The sequence below is a fragment of the Harpia harpyja genome, chromosome 8 (assembly GCF_026419915.1).
Source record: "Harpia harpyja isolate bHarHar1 chromosome 8, bHarHar1 primary haplotype, whole genome shotgun sequence".
Taxonomy (NCBI): Eukaryota; Metazoa; Chordata; class Aves; order Accipitriformes; family Accipitridae; genus Harpia; species Harpia harpyja.
In genome coordinates, this window is record NC_068947.1 from 47,012,529 (window position 1) to 47,028,998 (window position 16,470).

The 16,470-nt window shown below is 41.1% G+C and overlaps 1 protein-coding gene across 4 annotated transcripts in view; it reads right to left on the reverse strand.

Annotated features, from left to right (window-relative positions):
* ZBTB20 (zinc finger and BTB domain containing 20) overlaps window positions 1-16,470 on the reverse strand; it is a 512,445-nt gene that overhangs the window by 474,600 nt on the left and 21,375 nt on the right. For 3 of the 4 annotated variants that reach the window (XM_052794816.1, XM_052794813.1, XM_052794814.1), the window contains exon 1: window positions 8,769-9,097. The exons of the other annotated variant lie outside the window; for it this stretch is intronic. The gene's annotated coding sequence lies outside the window, so the exon portion shown is untranslated. Of the gene's footprint in view, window positions 1-8,768; window positions 9,098-16,470 lie in introns of those variants that run through there. 4 annotated transcript variants of the gene reach the window in all.

The window sequence follows — 16,470 nt, forward strand, 5'->3', positions numbered from 1 at the left end:
CAGTTATTAATAGCAGTTTGGTCAAGACAGCCTAGGGCTGAATGCAGTGAAAATACGTGGCTCAAAACATACACGAAATTCACCTCAGATCCAACATAATACAGCCTGCATGATCAGGGCAGAACAGTTACTACCATCTGAACTACCTAAGTAAATGCTAGCTCTTAATCTCCATGAGGCAAAAACCTCCTCAAAAAAAACCCAAACAAACAAACAAAAAAACCAACCCAAAAACAAGACCTCAGGTGTCAGTTCTATTCTGACATGCCAGAGAAAGACCACAAGTATTCAAAAACTTCATTGGGAGGCTAAAGTAAACCCATTAGATTTAAGAAGGAGGTTGCAATGCACTTTTAGGGTGATAACAAGGCGCAAATTCGAGAGGGCAAGATGAAATTAGCTAATATAGCTATAACTAACACTCTCCCAACTGCGTTCAGAAACTGGTAAACGTCATTATCCCTATCTTGAAGGCAAGTAACTGAGACATTAAGAAATGAATTGACCTGTTGAAAGTTACACAGAAAACTAGAAATAAACTATGAATCCTGCTTCCCTAATCTGTGGGTTGTCCTTACAAGTTCCTATGTACTTGCATACATCACGGTAGCGACTGCACTGCAATCTGATTACAACTTCTGATACCGAACCACGGCTTTGTGCTGACAAAAATACTTAAGATCTCTGTACACAGGTTAAAAAAAAAAAAAAAAAAGTAATCTAAAAAAGTATTAAGAAATGGGATTTGAATGGGATCCAGTCCCCTGTAAAAACTGACTCAGAGATTAGCAGAAAAAGAAGGTTAATTCCAGAATCCAGAAATGCCCAGCACTGGGAAAAATACTGAGCTTTCTCTTGTCCGGGACAAAGTACAGCATAGCCCAATGTACTGCAAAAGCACAAATGGCTTTTAACCTCATTCAGGAGCAGCTGCTTTCACAGCAGTGAAATGTTTCAGCCTGAGCCTGACTGACTTAGTGGATAAATGATTTGAAGTTGGTATAGCTCAGAAGGAACCAGCTCATTTAGGAAATGTCACTATCTTAAAAACACACTTTTTCTATCCAATTGGAGCAAGCTTTGAAGCTTTCAAAACTTGGCCGTGGCTTGGAGAAGAAAATAAAAGCAGCATTTTTATGAAATGATGGAAATTACAAAACACGGCTTGGACTTCAAACAGTCCACCCATGAGCCAGGACAGGCTGGGCCTTCACCGGGAACTCATGTCGCTTCTCATCACTTGTATTAGTTTAGCACCAGCCAAAGGTGCCAGATCGGTAGCCCCAGGCACTGAATTCTCTATTTATCCCCAAAGCAGGGACAGCAGGAGGGCAAACTATCATAGATATACCAACCCCTGCTACGATTCCTCACGTCCAGGGACCTGGTGACAGGAGGGTGATGTGGTCTCAGGGCTGTACTGGTTTCCTGATGTCTCTGCCGTGACTGCCCACACGGCAACCAGTTCCCTGTACTATGTTTCAGGAGGATGGGTTCCTAAACTGCAGGGCCTATGAAAGAGAAATAATGGAGAATCATCCTACAAGCATCCTCCGAGACTTTGAGAAAGAAGAACCAGGGATTATTTTCTTTGCATTATATTCTAGCCGTCTCAAAATTAACGAATACTAGGGAGAGCGATGAGGCCAGAGAGAGTCAATGTACTGAGTACAAATGAGATTTATATGTGGCTTGAGTCACTCCAGCCAATTAGCTACCCACCAGGCTGTTTGGTTTATTGTCCCTACTGTACAAAGATTTAATAAGCAGTCACCTAGATGGGAAGCATGAGACTTGCAGAAAGGAAACTTTTCACTACTCTACATGGAAAACTTGAGCCCAGTCCTGCAACAGCTCTGCACAGCCGATTCCCACTGATGTGTCAACAGCTGCAAGATGAGGCTCTTTATCATGACAGTCCACGTAGGTGGAAAATATGGGAAATACAGGACAATCTTTCATTATATAATTACCATGTCAGAAATCTTCCACACATTCCAAATATTCTAGGAGAATTAATAAAGTTTTCTTCATTTTTTTCTCCAATACTCAGTCTTATCCAGGACTTAGACATTTCTCATAGCATGAAAGTACAGAATGCTGGATTTTAAAAACTTATCTACTGGGGAAATGTGCTGTGTAGGGAACATATTAAACAATTCAGTCTATGTTTGGAAAAGAAATACAGATTCATCACAACGAGGAAGGATGTTCAAGAGTATCCTGAAAAAACAGCCAGTATTCAAGCCAAAGGACAGGATGAAGTGGGCACAACAGTATAAAGCTGACAAGCAGATTTAACTGACAGTGACAGAAAGAATTGGAAGCTGCCAAAGCCTAAGCTACACTAGGGCTTCTTCAGATAGATACTACATGCACTAAAATTGAAACTAAAAGCACCAATGAGAACATTTTAAAAAACTCCTTCAGATGAGAAAAATCCTAGAAGCAGCAGCAGCAGCAGCAAAATGGAAAATACAAACTTTAGGAAATCATACAAAAAGAAACACCTATCAAATATAAGTAAGACTGGAAACAAAGCAAAAAAGGCTGAATTACAGAATTGGACATTTCATGACCTTTCTCAGTAGTCATGCCTGGTATGTAAGGCTTTAACGTACTTCGTCAGAAGACTTCTCTTCCTGTTAATACCGCTTGTTGCAAGAGAGCTCAAAGCCACTCATTTAGACACAATTTTTGTAAGGCAGTGTCCCAGAGGGTGTGGCCGGGTCTCCTGGGAATAGCATTTGTCAGTTTTAGAGAACCAGCAGAGGGAGCACATTAGCAATTAAACATGGTTTTCTTGTGTTTGTGCCTAAACAATGAGATTTTTTGGTTGGGTTTTTTGTTGTTGTTTTGTTTTTGTTCTCAGCATTCCTCTCTGTCACTAATGTCTGTGACTCACTTAGCTATCAAATTGCTAGGAGTTTAGGAGCCAAAGCCATGGAGAATAACAGGCTCCACATCCACCCCACATAAAACAATAGTGGACATAAGCTTTTACCTAGTCGTCCTTCTTCGCTCTGTCCCCACATCAACCTCATCTTACCCGTTCCTGACATCCTGCCCATGAAATCTTGTGTTGCCACACGACGATTGCTCTCAAGTTCCTGCACTGTGACCACTAACTTTCTAGCCAGAAAGAAAGGCATATGGATCTCTAGGGAGGAAAAAGAAATCAATAATTAACTTTCAGTTGGCTGAAAGGACAACTCTGAAGTCCATAAGGCAACTTTCCCAGTCCTACTTTTGTATCCTCAAGAGATTGATCGCACTTCCAGCTACTGATGATTTTAGAAGCAAAATATTAGAAAGCTTGCCTTTTAGTTGGGGAAAAAAAACACAAAAAAACATCAGTAGAGTAATCTCCATGCCGTATTTACCTCAGAATCAAATGGCACACTATACTTGCCTGCATTTTTAGCTCTACCACAATCCCAAGACAAATTTACAATGGAAGCTTAAAATTAAGAGGTCATCTACAGGTGTAACTTAGAGCATGCCACCACTTCTGTCCTGCAAAGGATTTCCCATGGGTGCTCTGCAGAGGGTCAGAAGCGCTGCCCGTTCAGGTTTCCTTTCCTCTTCACTGTAGTTACCAACTGTTTTTAACACGGACTTTATAACCACTGATTTGATACTAGCTCAAACATTCAGGAAGACCACGTGGGGTTTGGTTCACCCTTTGTTCTGTCATTTACACTTGTGCAAACTGGACACCAAACGTTACCTAGGGGTCTGTGTCCACCCACTTCAGAAAAGCACAAGGAAAGGCATATGACAGAAGGCACTGAAGAATAAAGTCCCAAAGACGCTGCCGGTGTTTGAATTAGGTATCTTTCATAAAAGACGTTGAGGAACGGTACCTGACGACAAGTACACCACAGGCTACAAATCTGCCCTCCGCGGGGCTGGTGGGGCAGGTTGTCGCTAATGGGAAGGGACCACTTCTTGGCGTGAAAGGATTTCAGCCTTTGTGCTCGCCTGGTCCATGGCCTTTCTTCCCGTAGTGCCACCTAGTGCCAACCCGGACAGCAGCTCGCTCTTCTGCCAGGTCAACATCTGCCCCATCGGCAGCAGGCTGGGACCCTCCACACTCCTTTCACCAAAGCCAAACCCCAGCTGTCAGAGGAACTTTTTCCTTTTAAGACAGCTTTATCCCATTAGCCCAGTTTCCCGCTCCTGCGTTTTAACTCCTTTGAGATATACGGTCTTCACTGTACATGGTAAAAGCTGAACTTTTTTCTTCTTGCAAACCTCTGGGATGTGTACCAACCTGCCCCACGGCACCGGCAGCCCCGGCTGCCCCAGCGGCTATGGAAGAAGGAGGTGGCACGTGTCCCCGTGCCTCCGGTGACCATTTTACAAGAACCGTCCGCAAACAGAACTCCCGCCACTGCCGGGCGGTCAAAATGCCGTCATAGTGCACGATGGCACTGAAGGATTAAGTACAAAAATGTAAGAAACCAAGAAAGCCATAGGCAGTAATCATTCGGAACTCCCAGCTTCCTATTACAGAAGAATTGGATCGGTGCTGTTAGAACTAAATTGTAACTTTTAAGATAAATAATAACCAGAAATATAGGCAACACCATCAAAGCAAAAACCATCCTGGACAAAAGCTTTTGCCTTTATTCACTCCTCACTGAAAGTTTGATACATCTGTGAAAATCTCCTCAAGTTAAAAGTTGCACAGATACTATAAAAGTATCTCAACATTTGGTGCACAGACAAACACTACTCTTTACCAAGAGAAACCTGGATTACTGGCATAGATAGATTATTAAAAATCCAAGTTATTTTTCACAGATAATATTCCTTGTTTACTTTCTGAATTTTCTTGGGCCAAACTAACAAGATCAGTGAAGTTCGTTTCACTTTGATTTGCCATCATTTTCCCTCTGCAGCACAGTTTGAACTGCAGACTCTACAGAAGGAACAAGTTATTCTTTAAAAAAAAACTATTTCCAGTGCATTGTTTCATTAAAAAAAAAAAATTAAAAACATTTATAAAGGATCTGGATTTTCTGAAAGTTTTGCTTAAAAAAAAAAAACTAAGTTAACTTGAAGTTAAATTTCAGTGTTTAATTTTCCATTAACATGTACGAATCTCTTTCAGTAGAAGCTCTTCACCATACAGATCACAGTGTAAAAAAGTCCTATAAAAAGAGACAGGAGTGAAACCAACTGAAATCTGTAAGGCCACAGCATGCCATCAATTTCTAAACAGAACTCCTATTCAGATCATTCTGCTTAAAACCTCATATGGTCTGCAAAAACGAACAGGGTTTTCTTGAAATGATTTAAATAACAATTTATCTAAGACTGTAATCTCTCTTGTATGGGATTTGTAAGCCATCCCACAGAATTCTCTAGCAGGGGACACTGTTCTCTATTTACATCAAAGTTTTATACAAATAATATTACATTTTTTTTAATTTTCTGCAGCTGTTTTCCCTTATGAATAAGCTGGGCCTATGAAGAAAATGTGAAAATAGGAAAACTGTGAGTAATATTTATAATAATGATATATCCGACTCAGGAAATTGCTACAACTGTCTTTATCAAAATAAACAAGATGGATATTTTTTCCTCCTTTAAGAGAAAAGCAAAATCCTCTACTATTAAAATTAATTTGACTTGGTATTTGTTTGGTATTTGGATTTGACTGTCTTATATCCCATTTTTGGTCCTGTTAAAAAAAAAAAAAAAACAACAAAAAACAAAACACAAAAAACACAACACAAAACCATACACACAAAAAAACCCAACAGTGTTGCTTTTCGTCTCACAGGAGTGAGAGGCATATACACACGCCATTCAGCCCAAAATTACTCTAGCTACAGGGCATGGCAAAGCATGAAATAACTGCTCCAGAGCACTTCCTCATGTGGGTGTGTTAGATAACTGTCTGCTCCAACGCTAAAATAAAGCGCACTGCGACCCAATCAACACGGTGAGCTCTGCTCCGCACAGCTGCCCGGGCTGCAAGCAGGGGAACCCGGAGCACCCCACGCTGCCCCACACACGCTACTCCGCCACGGTCCTACCCCCTGGCCAACAGGTTTGACGCTCCCCGAGTTCCAGCTACAGCATCATATGCCGGATTTAAGTTTACTTAGGCATACTTTACCCCTTGCTGCTGTATCCAGATTGCAAACGGACTTTGTGCTATTGAAAGGGCTAAGATTTTTTTTTTTTTGCTAGAATATACTTGGGGTTCAAAGAAAATTAAATCCTCCTACTGGAAAAGTTTTTAAGATTAAAAAAAGATCTTACTGGGTAATGAAAAATGTTTCTCCTACTCCGACTCTCTTTCTCTGCTCGAATTCTTCTTGCCTGGGGTTTTCACAAAATCAAAAGAGGTACCTTGTAGTCATTTTTAAAGTTTTTCAAAAATGTTAAGATGAGGCTGGGCTTCTGCTAAATGTACGCCTAAGAATTCTGAGGACAGGTCCATGTGCGTTCCTACAAAAGACCTGTGCTGTTGAGGAAGATACACCTGCACTGGTTCAGGAGAAAATGACAGGTGCCTGCAAAGCCACCCATCCCACGAGGGGGACGGCTGCTAACGCTCCAGCTGCATCACTCCGGGCTGACCATCATCCAAAGGCATCAGCAACTCCACCTTTAAGACCCTTACATTTTTGCCGTAACTTCAGCATCCCCTCTGCGCCCAAATCTGAGTTTCAAAGCTTGAGAGTCAAACTTTAGGAGGGGAGGAAATACCTTGCTACAGTTAACAGGTCGTTTAAAGCAATAAACACATTTAAAGTCTATCAACAAACTCTTAATTTAGAAGCTTGAATAAAAAGGAGGAACAAAAAATAGGAAGCAATGAATGTCATTCCCCAGCTAAGAGATGAGCCACCAATTCTTGGCACACTGATGCATAAAACCTTGAAAAGTTTTGCTCAGGTTCTGGAAATAAAACTGCTAATAAAATGGAGCGAGTAGTTTCTGTAGTTGTAGTGCCAGTGAACAGATCTGCTGCTTTGGATTTTAATTAACTTAGTTTGTTCAGCGAGGAGGCACTTCTGTTGAAACTGGGGAGTCGTAAGTTAAAGGACAGCTAAAAAAAGCCCCAAACAACAGCAAAAAAACCCTGTTGGCAGCAAAAGTTCTCTCTGGCTGTAAAATAATGCATTTTTAAGAAACATTTCAAAGGATTTGAACGTTTTGGAGAATCTCCTAGGCAGTCCCAGGTGGGTTGGGAATATTGCATTATGGACTTCTTTGTGCTAAGAGGAAGGCCTAATGCATGTTTTTAAGAAGTCCGCCTCTTGCTATTAAATAAATAATTTTCTATTAAAAAAGGTGATTGTTACTGTTGAGAGATCTCCACTGATCAGCGTCCATTTTATATAATTACTTACAATTCTCCAGAACATTTTATGTAACTCACTTCGACTATCTCTCTTCTTTTTTTTTTTTGTTTTGTTTTTGGTGTTTGTTTTTTTTTTTTTTGTTACCAGCAGAGTAGCAGTTTTATTCTCCAACAGAAATGACAGGAGCTCAGATAAAAAGACCATTTCAAATGGATCAATTTAAGCAGCCTTTAGAACCCATGATAAATCTGGGCTCCAAAAACTCGACAATGCTAAATGGGCTATGAAATGCATCACAAATCCCTCCCCAGAAAAAAAGAAAAAAAAAAAAAAAAAAAGAAAAAAAGAAAGATTAATTCAGAGAAAAGCTTCAATGTTTGAAATTACAAATAAGCAGCATATTTGTGGAATGAAAAATGGTAAATAAATAGTTACTATTTCTGGACAAAATGGCTCGATAGATTTCATAATTTGCCACCACTGTAAAAAATATCTATTCCCTTCCCCCCTCCCTTCCCCGGCAGTACACACGGAAACACAAGCATAACCATGCATAAAGTGGGAGGGTGGGGGGCAGCCAAGGATACAAACTCCCTCTTAGAAAGTTTGAATTCTTATTAACCCAGTGATGCCTCCATAACATTGCATTAGATCAGCAACATAAAAGTTGGAATATACGTCTCCTTTCTTCTCAGTAAAGGAAACTAGAAAAATACTAATAATGAAAAATAGACGTTAAAAATATCCAGGAGGAAAAAGTACACGTACAATAACCAAAATTAACCCCCTCCGCCCCCACACCAAAAGAGACAAACGGCAAAATCTCCGAATAAAAATCCTGTCAGGAGGAGTGGAACCTGCCTTCCCTTTTTTTGCTTTTATTTACTGTATGCCAAGCATGGACTTTAAACTTACAGTGCGCATATATATAGAAAACAAAGAACGAGAGTCACCGTTAACCCTGGTCGCCAGCATTACAGTTAAAAGTCATTGGCAAATACTAATAAAACCCCATTTAGCAGTAAATAAGGAGAACATGATATATGGACGGACAGATGGAACTGCATAAACAGACAAGAAAAAGCAGAGAGACCCACAAACATACGGAGAGGGCTGTTTTGAAAGAGTGAAAGATATTGATTTACTTGGAACTAGTATTGGAAAACAAACGTATTTGTTTCCTTCGTGATTAAAAAAAAAAGTAATTAAAGTGAATCATAAGGGGGCACACCCTGAAATAAAGTAGAAGGGGGGAGAACATTTGTAGAGGGTAAGGCCTTCTATAGATATTCCGAATTTTAAGCTAGCAAATAGGTCTGGCAAACTTACATCTCTAAATTAAAAATCGGGGGGGAGGGGGGGGAGAATAAAGAAGTGCTGGTGGTTTAAGGAGAGTAGAGGCTTTATCCTTTTATTTTTTATAAAAGTTGACTGGCCTACCTTGTTCCCCAGTCCTCAGTTTGTCTCCTCATAGTCGCTGTCTCCCTGGAAGTACAGTGTGAGTGGTAATGACTGCCTGCCTCCCTAATGAGTCCATTTTCCTGCTCTTGATGTTGTGTATATACACACACTGCAACCTACCTTACAAACCACAGAGACGGGAAAGGGAGAGCGAGCGAGAGAGAGCGAGCGAGAGCCAGCGAGAGTGCGAGAGACAGGGAGCGAGCGAGCCAGGCAGAGGGAGAGAAAGGCGCCCGCAGACAAAGCCCTCCTCCCAGACAGCAGACAACCCTCCTTCCCCTCTCCGGCAAAATACAACTCGGCTAATGCAGCAACAGGTTCAATGCTGCCAGGCTGAGGCGGCGGAGAAAAGGTAGACGGGGCTGAGCAGGGTCGCTAGCGGATAAACAGCGGAGTGCCGGCTGGCTCCACCTTTCTTATTTATGTTACAGGATGTTGGAATGCATTGTTTCAGGCAGTCCGCGGAATTATCATAAATACGGGTTTTGGGTGCGTATTAGCACGAAGCGCCGAAACGCATCAGCCATTCTGCTCCGTAACCTTATAGCTTTAACACATGCAGGGAAGGTGTAAACATATCTCTTTTGACAGGCAGGCTACACAAAGCCCGCTGATGATTTTAAAGTCATGAGCTCTTTCAAGAAAGACGCTCCTGAAGGTAGGTTTCCCCAGACAATAGGGGAGCAGGGAAAATTGATCTTGATGAGGAAGAAGTCTTCGTAAGAGACTGCTCAGTAAACAATTGAAGAGAGAGGGCTATTCTCCCCAGCATTCCCTCCCTTCAAAAATATATGTTGGGAAGCTTCTACCCCTACAGCTATAATAATGTGCTGTGCTTATGTCTGAACAGGTGCAATGCATATAGTACATGGTGTTACAAGGACAGAAATAAATCTCTCAAGTAAAAAAAACATTTTCCCAGTTGCAAACAGGCCAAGGTTATTTAAAATATAGGACTAATTTGAAGAGTCTTCTCCCCACTCCCTATATTTTGGGGGGGGGGGGGGGGGGGGGGCTAGAGGGAAGGTATGAAGGGGAGGCAAAGATGGGAAAGTCAATACACGTAACCAGTTACTACATTTTTATTTTTACAGTGTTCTGTCATATCTGAAGAAGATATATGCTGCTTCTAAAATAATTTTCACTCAGCCCTGCCTCTCATCACACGTAAACTTACGCTGTCACAAAAAATCTGTTGATTTTAATGACAACTACAGGCATGTGAAAGTAGCAAGAGCAGGAAAACAAGATTTTGCGCCTGCATTTCACCTTTGGATAAAGGTTCTCCAAGAACTTTATCCACAGGGTATTTGTTAGATGGAGAAACTGGGTCCGGGGGGGGGGGGGGGGGGGGGGAGGTTAAGTGATATTCCCAAGGTTATGCTGTAAATCAGTGGAAAGACAGACAAGAACCCCAATCTCCTGATGCTTAACACAGAATTTGCCTGGAGTAACTCATACCCGCCTAAAAGTTAAGTGTCCCACCTAAGCCAGTTGTGTAGGCTCCCTCTATTGTCAGTGGAGAGACAGGCATCTCCCCAAAGCAATTCATCCCGGCTTTCTCTCTCTCTCTCCCCACTGGAGAGGGAGCCTACACAACTAGATTAGGCTAGGCAGCTAGCTTGTAGTTGGCTAAAATTAAGTAAAATGAATCTCACTTTTGATCTAAAGCTCTATTACAACATCCTGCTTCCCAAAATACATTTTTATTATCGCATTTATTATGAGGCAATATATGCTTAAATTGTAGTGATCGAAAAGGGATAGCCTGCTGACTAAGAGAGACAGGTAAACTCACTAGATTCATGGATTTGTACCCTCAGGCTGGCTGGATATTCATGATTCACACAGTCTTTATAATATTAACCAGCCTGGTGACTGGTGAATTTGATTAGTTTTGTTCACTGGTAGCTGCTACACATTTTTGTATTTCACTTATAAGCATTCTGTTTTCATCTAGGTGTACATATAGAAGGATTAAGTAATTTTTTTCAAAAGGTTAATTTTCATTAGCGTTTTCATCGAAACACAGCCTTTCTTACCTTAGGGTAAAATATAAAGAGTAAAAAGCTCTATTAGCTGACTTAGTTCAACTCCTTCCATAATATTTAGCTACATCCACACCTGGCATATGTAGAGGCAGCTCTACAAGTTACTCCAAATACGTATTGCAAAAATTTAGCCCTATTACATATTTGCTTCTCTGGACTTTACGACCATATTCACCTTATTGAAGGGCATGTAAGGTCAGGAAAGCAGAAGGAGCATTTGGAGACTTTGCTCCTAACTGTGGCAACTCTATCTGGCCATGTATGTACCAACTGACCACTCTCTGCCTCAGTTTTTCCATCTGTAAAATAGACTCAAATGTAGTTCCATGAGCATGTAGTTCCATGGTACCACAAATACTCAAAGTGCTTCATCTTCCCATCTCAGCCTGACATCTCTCAGAGCTTTATGATGGAGAATATTACAGGAAAAATATGAATACTTTATCAAGGGGACCTGTATCAAAGCCAGCTGATGAAAACGACAAGATTTTATATACTTCTATTTAGTTCTAATAATAGGAATACTCTCTGAATTTAAAATTTAAAAACTAGATCTACACCAAAATGAGGATATCCAATGTAAGAAGTTCTTAGTACTCTGGACCATTTGACCCCAAACTAACATTCGTTCCTCAGTCCTACCTACCTTATACATATAAATCTGAAGAGAGATTCAAAATGTACCAAGTTTGGATAAAATACAGACTTGAACCCTTCAGATTTAACAGACATTCAAGTTGAAATCTGAGCACTAAGTCAGAAACACTTGAGTTCAAAAAATGTTCGGATCTGCAATTGATACAGACCCAAAAAATGTAAGTTGGGAGACATCTAGATCCTTCCTTCCTGTTAACTTTCTAGAAATGTCATATATGTATCTGAACCAGGATCACAGGCCAAATTTCCTCATATTTTGAGGAAGCCTGAATCTCAGTAAGAATACTAGAACTGAGCCTGATTCCATCCAGTTATGGCAACGCTTAGAATCAGACCCAAACTGGAACCCAAAGCCACCCCTTCCAAAGTTGCATGGGGTTTGTGTACATGCAGAACTGTAGAACTAAAACCAAACACTTTCAAAGCTCAAGACTGTTTGAAAGCAAATATGAAGTAAATTCCAAGTTAAGCTAGTTTTGGCCCTCTATCAGAAATTAATCCAATTAGCCGTAATCTTTATAAAATCCAAATATCTGTCTGACCTGAATGAGAAACCCTGCAAGATGTGATCTGCACAACTGATTCCTTGCCTGCGAGTCTTTCTAAATGGATCCAAACCATCAATGGCCCGATTCTCCGTTGCCTTAAAAATCATTCAGCCTACCTAAACCATATAAAAAGACTGTAAAAAAAATCCGGAGTGGTGCAACTGAACGGAGAATCTCGATTTAATGTTTTGCCAACATAAAAAGGTTTGCCTGTTTGCTTGATTCAGAATGCTCAATGAGAGCCTGCTCACCATCGCACCACATTCCTGTGGGCCTGCAATTCCTCCCCTCCATTATGTGAGCAGGTCGATGGCTATGTTCTTGGTTCACTTGCAGGAAGGGGAAAGAGGACGTGTAACTGCAGATGGCTTCCAGCTCTGTCACAGGACCGGACACCCACCTGCCCTGTGACGGTGAGGACCTGCATGGCTGTCACATGGCTGGCCTACCCGTGGCCACGCAACACAACAGGCAAGAAAACTCTCGTCACGTGCCCGGGGGCGCATCTCTCCCATAGCGGAGACACCGCATTTGGGTTATGCCACACAGGGGGTCACCCCACAGGAAAGAGGCTGGAACAGAGGGCTCCCAGCCGTCTTAGTAAAAAGGCTGCATTATCCATCCTGAATGCAAGAACAGGCAATGCTGGTCTACCCAGTCGATGATACTCCTGGTTTGCTTTTTCTGTAAACTTGTCTTCTTGGTTCAGAGTTAATCTCTAGCAACTGTCATTAGGGAGGCAAAGGAGCCCCAACCCCTCTAACAAAGCCTTAAAAAAAAAGAAAAAATGACTAGCACCATAGGCAGGTGGACAATTCCGGTGCTTGGCGCAGCAGGGGCACCCATCTACAGTTCTGCCAGAGAGCTGCAGAGCCCTAAGAACCCACTGATCTTAAGGTGGAGATAGGAAAAATCAAACTGTCCACCAGAACTGTGAAAGCCTTTTGTTGCCAATTACAAGATTCTGGATGACAGACTGAGAGGGAAGGAAGGTGCTTCAGTGCCAGATAACATATTCTATACTGCTCTGGTCTCTCCTCTCCTTTTTATGTTGCCAGGTGCAACAACGTGCCGCGTTTAGACACACCTTGTTGGCAACCACAACTGGAAAAGGACTCACAGCATCATATAACCATGTCTGAGGCTAAGAGCTATGTCCTTTGGGAAAAAAAAAAAAAAAAGGCCTCGTAGCAGTTATCTAAGGGCTGATTTTCAAATTCTAAAGGAATTTAAGTGGGACTGAATCCCATGAACTGGTTGGGTATCCTGCCCATCCTTATGGTGGGTTAACACACTGGTCTTGATATACTCCACATACGCGCCCTATGACAGTTCCATCAATGCCTTCAGGGAGCTCTGCTTCACTAGAATCCCAGGAATTGTTCTTAGAAACCAGGCTGGCTTAACACCATACTGGTGTTAAAAATCCCAGGCAAATTTCTGTCCCAGTTCTCTTTCAGATGGTATAGGCAGGACCTAGAAACACTCACAGCAACATGTCTGAACTTGATTGCTTCCACTCAGTCCCCTTCACCACATACGCAGATCTCCTAGACTCCCCTGGTATATCACACCATCACATTGCCAGCCCAACAGGATTGGTGATTCGGGTGTCTCTACTGGTGTCCTGCAGTGTCTCTGCAACTTTGTTCAAACATAATGAGAAAGATGCCAATTAAAAAAGCACAAGAGTCCTGCAGCATGGCAGGCTGATTCAAATTAGATACCTGTATGAAGTGATTAAAAACAGGTTTTCTAAACCTGATGATAACAGGAGGACAGTATGTTTGATTTACATCAGCAGGGATCAACAAAAACGTAGAAGAACCACACAAAAGCTCTTTATCCCTGCAGGTTTACTGGTGAAGATGCTGAGGAGAGAATGAGGGAAATACAGCGCGCTTCTGCTGTCTTTCCATATGCAAAGAATCTCAATTGTTCTCCCATCTCAGCAGCCATTACTTACTGCTAGACCTCCAAATAAGTAAAAGTTTCCTTTAATTTAGCAACTTTGATCTATCATTCCATAGTTCAGTTGCACATACACATTAACAAATCAAATCTCACAGCTTCCTTTGGCAAAAAGCTACTGTCATTCCCATTTTACAGATAGTAAAAACTAAATGGAAAGAGTTAATCACTCTGTTGAGAACAGAAGTGAGATTGGGATGTCAGGCTTTCCTGATCAGAAGTTCAGGCTATGCTGCCTCTATGGATCAAGCTCTCAAACAGCCCAATTGATTGGCAAGACTGGGGCACACTTGCTGAACCAGAACTGGCTTTCCTAATGTTGTGTGTTGTTTGTTTTGTTTTTTTTTTTTATCCCAGAATGTCCTGAATAATAGATCAGATGCAAAGCTGATACATCTCTAACAGTTTCAATGGATTTGTGAAAATCTGTCTGCAAGTAATATGTACCAAGTATCATAAATGCCCTCTTTCTTTTAGGATGACATTACCAGCACTTCGGTAAAGGAACACTTTGCACAGTAACTGTTCCCCTACAGCCCTTAGGCCACTTTGCTCAAGGGCTGCAAAATGGTGTTTCCACTGCATAATAATCTCATGTCAGATGCAACAGTACTGCATTACTCTAGTACTGTGTTGAGTAAACATTGCTGCTACATCAGTAAATTGCGACAGTGAGATCTAGGCTATATAAGACATTTTGTCCCAACACAGTCAATCCCTTGCTTTTATACCCATCAACACTGGTGTGTATAAATCACCACCTACAGGGACTGAGTCCTCATAAAAGGAACTCCAGAAGACCAGTATCATCCCAACATACCATTTGCCAATTCAAAAACCAAAACCACACAAAAAGTCCTCAGACTCCCACATACTTTATCCCCATCTCCCCATTACACATACATGCACACACACGTGGGATATTCATGTGTTAGCTTTCTGCTTTGAATGTGTAGATTGTGTGGTAATTATTTAATACCTAACAACCTGCAGTCACGTACATGGCCTTGCCTATGTATGTGTTCATCCCCTCCACTACCGAGTGCTGGGATATTACCTTTATTTGAATCGGCAGGCCATTTGTGACCAATTTAGCTGTTGAGCTAACGTTCAAGGCCCTCATCCAAGCTGTGGGGTTACAATGGAATCGGATCTTGTTACACAGCCTACTGCATCATATGGTGCACCCTCTATTATATAACTATATGGTTCCCAAAGGTTACCTATAATTCGATTATAAAGAGTCATGTTGCAGTTCAGTCAACGTTTAAGAACAAGAAATTTGATGATTTACTTATGGAAATCCATACTGAACCCATCCGAAACTGAACAACAAATGGTAAAAAGTAGTTTTATCATCTGAAAGGAGCTATGGTAACAAACAAGTCAGGATGCACATCCATCACTCTCTTCTACCAGATAACTAGGATGACTATCAAAGATTTCTATTTTTGTCCCAGAAAGTTAGGGAGCATGCAGGAGGATTTGACTGCTGTCATAATAATTGCAGACGGTTATGACGTGAACCACAGTGAAAATGCTGAAGCTCTAGGTGGTCATCACTTCACTTTTACCCTCTTTAAACAGTAGGGGAAAAAAACCCAACAACAACAAGCCAAACCAAAGAAAACAAACTTCTGCAACTCTAGTGATTGTCACATCAGCTGAGAGGCACTAAGTTAATCATGAATGAAGATCTGATCTAGATGGGAAAAAAGTGAGAGGCATCACTAGCAATATTTTGGAATTTGACCCTCTGGGTGCAACTGCATATTTTCACAAGTTTATGAGCATGAATCCATTCTACCTAGAAAATATTTATGTCAGCATTTTCAAAGATGCTACTCTTTCAAGAGGTAATTATCTTCTAGTTTAGAATATCACATCTGAGAGTATTGCCCCCCCCCCAATGAATAGCCATTTCTGGAAAAATAAAACCAAAAATGCAATTTAAGTGTATCAGATGTACAAAACCAGAAATTCCATACTTTTAACTTTTATTTGATTGACTCTACATAAAGTGGAGAAAAACCACCTCTACAGAAAAGAGACAAACAGTATTGAAACTTCAAACATCCAAAAATCTTGACTAGGCACTAAAAGTTATGCAATGATCTTAAAAGCCAGGGATTTTTTTGTTTTAAGTCTGTCTTATGTTCCCAAGTACTTTTTTAAGCTTTTCTATACAATTATAAAACCTAGAAGTTTCTTTATTTATTTTCTTAAAGCTAAGACTTTAGCTGGTCACTTTTGTGACCAACAGACACACAATACAAATCACAGCATGTACAATAATGCTTGTAATATTCGAAAGGAGCAATACTAAGTGCCATTATTCATCTCATACTTCACCATGAAATCCCTTCAGCTGATGTAGGATTATTTTCCTCAAACATAGGCCCTGTGTGAAAGCTCCTACATACGATCTCTCCCCATGTATTCTAGGCAAGGGGA